Source organism: Apium graveolens, chromosome 11 (genome assembly GCF_009905375.1).
Source record: "Apium graveolens cultivar Ventura chromosome 11, ASM990537v1, whole genome shotgun sequence".
In the NCBI taxonomy this organism is placed as follows: Eukaryota; Viridiplantae; Streptophyta; class Magnoliopsida; order Apiales; family Apiaceae; genus Apium; species Apium graveolens.
The window spans coordinates 102,446,237-102,453,799 of NC_133657.1; positions in this window are offsets into that span (position 1 = coordinate 102,446,237).

Sequence of the window (7,563 nt, forward strand, 5' to 3'; positions counted from 1 at the left end):
GAAGCATTGTTAGTATTAAGGCTTGATCTTTGATTATAAGTAATTTTGGTGGATTTATATTGGTTTTGAATATTGGGTCTTTGATTGGTTGGATAAATTGGTAAAACATGGAGTTGGGGACTGAGTTTGTAGTATGATGGTTGAATATTTTTGTATTGGTGGTTGTGAGTGAATTGATGATAATTTAGAGTGTTAATTAAATTGGAAATCGCGTAAACATAAACGTCATAATGCCCGATTTTCCTTAACTGTTCTGTTCTTAACTTTAGGACCCGTGAACTCACTGAAAAATTCTAACCTTTGCCATGTTTAGATAGTTCATGTTACGAGCTTCGTTTTGATATGTGGTTCGCTTGAATCCGATGTACGAGTTAGGAGAAACGACCGTTTTAAGTAACGACATTTCGCAAACGGACCATTACCCCTCGCCTTACTTTGAAACCTTGGTTAAGGCCCTTAAATGACTAATTGGAGTATGAAACAAGTATGTAAAGTGGACTAGGCAGTTGGTAGGGTATTCGCGAAAGCGTCGCCTTAAAATTCGTAACGGTTAATTTATTAAAAATGGTGGAGCCGAGGGTACTCGAACGACTTATGTGATTTCTTAAGCGTAGAAATGACCATAAGCAAACGTTAGGGTTCAATTGGTTAAAGTCTAGTTTCTTAAGCAACCGTGGTTTAATTCCGGCTTATGTTGTTGTTCATAGGTTACCGGACCCACTCTAAGCTTAAGTCTACCCCGGAGCACTCAGGCAAGTTTTCTACCCGTTATACTGTTGTTGTGATGTATATATGTATATGCATTATCTTGTGATAAGTGCGTGATTGTTATTAGCAAATCTTGCGATATATTGGAGCATGCTGATATGGTATATATGCATGCCTGTTTCGTAATCTTGATATCTAATTGTTGATTCAAATGCTTATAAGTTGCATAATACCAATGCTAGAGATAAGCAGTAGTTGCGTATACCCTTAGTATAGGGGACCCAAAGGTGAATATTTTCTAAACCGGGAGTCGATGTTCCCGAGTATAATATATATATATATATATATATATATATATATATATATCTATATATATTTATATATATATAGATATAGTTTTCAAAACTATTAATCGAATAAGGTTTATTCGATAACTTTATTTTATTTAATGAATATTATTTTGAATATTCATTCGAGGACTTATGACTCCGCTTATTGTATTAAATGAATATTATTTTGATTATTCATTCGAGGACTTATGACTCCGCTTCTTTTATTAAATAATATTCTTTATTTTATTAAAGAATAATATTTCGATAATCAAACTTATTTTCGATTATTCAAATAAAGATCGTACTTTCGTATAAGTATATCTTTGGTTATTTAATATTCATTTCAAGTATGAGTTTTAAAACTTTTACTTCAATTATTTTTATAAAGATTATTCTTTATGGGAATATTATTTAAATAATAATATTCAGATATTTTCTAATATATTGGGACTGATTTATTTTATTAAATCAGCATTACTCCAAATATTCTTAAAAATGTTTTCGAGTCTTCAAAATGATTTTTAAAAGTTAGGGCGGATCCCAAAACTCATTTTATATTTAAGATCCTCCTTTCGAAGGGGATTTAAATACTCGCTCAAAATTTTAGGGATCCGGTTCTTTGGTGTATTTTATATTCGCAACAAGGTTGCTGTGTTGATAAACAGTTTGATTATTTGCCCAATGTTCGGGAAGTAAGTCCATCTAATTGAGTCGGCATAAGCGACAGGCCGGGGTACGGTCTATCAAAGTGTATGTGGCTGGGTGGCAACCCATCAACGCGTAAGAGGCCGGGTGACGGTCCAGCACAAGGTCCTAATGAGGCCAGGGTGATGACCGGTGGGAGATTCATCCATCTACTAGTAGAAAAAGTTACTTATTGGTATCTTTGCCTGATCAGCAAGATATCAGGTTTATGCCAAGGTTTTCTCCTTTCCAAATTCATTGGATATTGTAACTCTGTTTATAATTTTCATAACAGAGGTTTTCAAGGAGTGTATGAAATGTATATATATGTGTATATATATATCGGGACTTAATGAAGTATCTCGTAACTTCATTATTTATAATGATATTTCAAAGATTGAATATATCCAAGTCTTTTCTTGTAGTCTCATCTATGTGATGAACTTTTGAAACTGATTATACCTTGAACGGTGGTAGTTCAAGTAGTATTCGGAAAAAGATATAAGTATATTGGAGTATCTTGTAATTTCATCTTTTCAACTTATATCTGGTTAATGATTATCTTATGCATGACAAAGATTTTCAGAAAAATGTTGAGACAAGTTTAGATATATGAGATCACCTTGCAACGATATTTTTATACAGTTATAAACTGGAACTCTGTGTATATTATGCATGGAAGAGGACTTCCAAGATTTTGAAAAGTATATATACATATATACTGAATATTTTGCGACTTGGTCGCGTTAAGATATCAAACTTGGTTCATTTCTTCTTGACCAAGACTTTCATGAGCACTTTGAGAATGATCATACATTGTTAATTATTATACATATTATTTCGGTGGGTTTGTTGCTCACCCTTGCTTTCTTCTTTCATCACACAACAACAGATAGACAAGATGAACATGACCAAGCTCCCAATTCGCGAGCGGATAGGAAACGTTCCGCAGTTTCCTGTAGGCGTTGATGCCACTGTAGCCGAGGTAGTAACTACCAATAGGCTAGGTTTTCAACTGTTGATGTACCAGACTTATGTATATTTATGAATTGTAATAATGGCAAGAAATGTAAATTTATTCAGAAAACCCTTTTAAGGTGTAATGGCATATAATTGTGGAATAAAATGACTCGTGTTATTTTGGGATATTCATCTCTGAGACTATAACTTGTGGTGTGTGTGTTTATTGTGGGGTCACAGTACAGAGTAGTTGATTGTTTATTAAGATTGGGTGTTATTAAGGGAAATGGAACTCGTGACAACCCGGATCCCCGACCCCGGATATGGGGGTGTTATAGGGCCTAACCGGGCTTTTTTTCGAGCCGGATCGGATCGGGCCGGTTTTTTTTCTAATTTAAATCGGATCGATCGAGTATTATTAGAGATTCCGAAGAATACATGTGTTAGCAACTAGATCATCGTAAAAATGTATTAGTTTACATGGAATATTTTATGAAAACATTACTTCGTTGAAAACATTTAAGTTCGGCAAAAAATAAACATGTTTATAGAATAATATGTTTTATCATATTGTTATGATAACAATGATAACAATGATATCATTGTTATAATAACAATGATAACAATGATATCTTTGTTATGATAACAATGATATCCAAATATTCATCACATTGATATCCAAATATATATAGTGTACTTATTATATCTTCTTTCATGATTTATGCAACGAAGTATATAAATAATATTATTAATAACAAATATGTAAATATATATATGTGTTTAATGTATTATTTATATTTATAGTAAATATGATTTTATAAATATATAAGAAAATATATTAGAATAATCAGATTATAACCGGGCTTTTTCGGACTTTTAATCGGACCGGGCCGAAGCCCGGGCTTTTAAGCGGTCCGGGCCGGGCCGGGCTTTGCCTAAAAATATAGGGCCCGTCGAGGCCCGAAGCCCGGGCCGGGATCGGGCCGGGCTTGACCGGGCTTTGACCGGATCGAGTCGGGCCAGATTTTCGGGCCCGGGCTTTTTGTGCATCTCTAACACAAACCAATTTTCAAATTTCTTAAAATGTGATAATGTACCCCTCTAATAATGTTTATAATCCACTGCATGAGGACAAATTGAAATATACTTTTGCATAATGTGTGATAAAGGAAAAAGGTTCAATATTTGGGATAACAACTAAATTTTAAATAATCAGTTTAAATAGTATACAGAGAATATATTTTTATTTAATAAATTTTAATTTACATGATTTATTTCAACACTTCTGCATTTCGCACATTTAAAATTTTGTAATTATTTATAATTATACTATACATTTTTCTCGGGAAAACAATGTATGTCCAAATGATTATGGTAAAAAAAAAAGTACTCCCTCAGTCGCGGTCAATTCATTTCGTTTGGTTTGTGTATGGAGGTTAAGAAAATATGTATAAAGTACTCCCTCCGTCTCTAAAAACATTTGTGTTAAACACGTTTGTCAATGCACACTTTTAATTGTTAATATCTTTAATTTTGTATTAGTATTACATATAATAACTTCATTATATTAAAGTATTCATAAATATGAATCAAACAAAATCACTCACGACTATATTTGATCTTTTAGATTAGACGTAAATTAGTAGTCAATCGCTTACAATGAATAGTGTAAAAAGTAAAAAAAGAATACGTAATATGGGACGGAGGAAGTAGTGAAAAAGAGGAAGGAAAGTGAGTGAAGTGGTGATGTATAAAAAGGAGATAGTGGAGTAAAAGTAGTGTGAAAAAGAAGGAAAAATGGAAAAATTGTGGGATCTATTGACTATTTTTTGTAAGTTTTAAAATGTAAAGAATTGAATGAGACATAAAAAAATAGTAAAGAAATGGTTGGGACTAGGGCTGTAATCGAGCCGAGCCGAGCCAAGCCGAGCCAAGCCGAATACTGTTAGGCTCGGCTCGAGCTCGATTAAAATAGTTCGGGCTCGAGCTCGATCGAGCCTTTAATTTCAAGTTCGAAGCTCGGCTCGTAAAAGATTCGGTAGGCTCGAGTTCTGCTGGAAAACTCGAATTAATTCACTAAATATTAACAAAAAATTCGAAATATGATCGGTTCGACCCGAGTTCGACTCGAATTCGACTCGATAAAAATAATATATAATAAATATTAAATATTTACATAAAAATATATTTATAATAAAAAGTTTAAAAATATTAGAGGCTCGATAAGACTTGCGAATCTTATGAGCCGAATAATTTGAAGCTCAAACTCGGCTCGGTTAAAAATTCGAAAAGTTCGAGCTCGAGCTCGGCTCGATTATTTTCGAGCCGAATTCGAATTTTTACGAGTCGAGCTCGAGTAGCTCAGGAACAGTTTGGTTCATTTACGGCCCTAGTTGGGACGGGTGTATTATTGCTCCGGGTGTTTGGCATGATAAAAAATGATTTTCCGTACGATGATATTACCACACGTCAGCCTTGTCCGTACGATGATTGCAAGTGGAAGCCAATGAAAGATTGCCAAATCATCAGGAGGGGACCGAATCACGTGGGTTAACCACCTAGTGTGGCGTGTCCACCTTGTTTGAAAAATCAACAGCTGGGGAGGATATTATTCTGGACAAAATATGGTAAAGCCAAGGAGTTTCTCGAACTTGCGATTTTAGCCTGCGGAGTTGGACCACACGTTTCATGTCCTTTTTTGGCTGATGAATATTTTTTACTCCTTACCCGGCCAATTTTCTAAACTGGATTTTGTACTCGGAAGTCAAAAAATACTATTTTCGTTCAACTTATTTTATCATCAATGAGATTTCTCAATTTTATTTAATCAAATTAAACAAGCTAATAATTACCAAATTATTATATTGCTTTTTTTAAAATAATAACACAATTAATACTTAAATTATCATATTAACTGGAAGAGGACAATATTTTTGTGACCGACAAAATAAGAAATGTGGCCCCAATATATGGGATGAAGGGAGTATATAATTATGGGTGCAAATTAATAAAACTAAGTAAACGGTGAGAATAAATAATATTTGATGTATATATTTAATGTTTAAAGTGGATGTAGCGGATGAAAGTAGTGGATATAATTAATTTTTATATATTATAAAAGAAGTTTACTAAGTCGGCGGCCTTATAAACGTGTTATTAAATATAATATATAAAAACAATTATTTAAATTTTCAGTTTCGTGTTGGTCATTCTGAAATTGAATAATAATTTTGGAGAAGAACCATTAATTTTTTTCTTAACTCTTCCACAATTTTTTTTACCTGCGAAACTCTTAATTATACAATGTATATTAACTGCTTTTAACATCAGTCTTATAAACCTCCGATTTAGCTACCTACTCCCAACATCCATCAAATAAATTTTAATTTATTGATCCATAAAAAGATTTTATAATTATTTTTGACTTGTCATGCAAAATTATTATTTTTTTCATTTTTTTACACTTGAAAAGGAAATTTAGAAAAATATTAAAATATATATTTTACTTCCCTTTATTTGTAAATCTTTGAAAGGTTATATTAACTCTTTTTTGATTTTTTTAAACTTGAAGAGAAAGTTTATAAAAATATAAAAATATAATTTGCACTTTCCATCTATTAGTAAATCTTTGAAGATTTCAGATGCGTCATATAAAACTATATGCTTCATTTTTACGTTTTTTTTATATTTACCTGACTTGTCTCTCAAAACATTCCTTATATGTTTTAACATTTTTTAGGGAAATAAAAAGATTGTAAATTTGACTTAGATGTTTAAGCGATTATTAATTTTGTAAAGAAATTTTAGAAAAATTATAATATGTTAATTTGAGTTAAAGAGAAAGGTTAAGAAAAGTGACATATATAAATTACGACTTGATAATAAAGTTTAAGGAAATAATAATATGGTAGAGAAATTTTAGCAAAATATTAAGATGGCATATCGAGGTAAGAGCAAAGTTTATTAATATGGTAGAGAAATTTTAGGAGAAAAAAAATGATAATTTGAGTTAAAAGGAAAGTTTTAGTGAAATATTTTTTAAAAAATATTTATTATTATTATTAATTCATAAAATTGAGAAATTATAAAAGTGGATTTAAAAGACTTGAGAGGCAGTTTTAAATTTTTAAAAAGGGAAATTTTAGAGAATATTAAGATACTTGCACAAAGATATTGATTTTCTAAAATATTTGCACGTTTTTTTGCGATAATAACGAAACATATCCTTATTCGAAATAACTTGCACAAAAAGAAAATATTAAAAGAATTTTTTTAGAGAATATTAGTATACTTACTCAAAGATATCGATTTTCTAAAATTCTTGCCCCCCTTTTTTCGATAATAATGAAATATATCTTTATTCAAAATAATTTGCAAAAAAATGTTAAAAGATATTTTTAAGAAAATTAACATATTTGCACAAAAATATAGATTTTCTAAAATACTTGCACGCTTCTTTCTGATAATAACGATATATGTTATGCAAGACATGCCTGTACATAACAAGACTAAGTCAACTTGATAACCTTAAAAATCAGTTGTACGATAATCTTATTGTATTTTATATTTTTATTTCTTGAGTGTGTAAAAGTGTTAAGAAGATTATACTGGAGGATTTTGTTATGAACATCCATCAAGTTCAAGGAAAAAACTCTGGAAGAAGATCGATTATGATTATGCCTCAGAGAAAAGTGTAGAAGCTTGGAATTGAATAATGTTGTTTCTGAAAAAATGTTCTAAGTCACATATTGACAAGTCACAAATCAAGATGTATAGAGATGTCATTCAAGAAGTCAAAAATGACTTGTAAAGAAGTCCAAAGAGATATCAAAAAGTTAATCTGTTTGCAGAGAAGTGAAGATATCGACAAGTCAAAAAG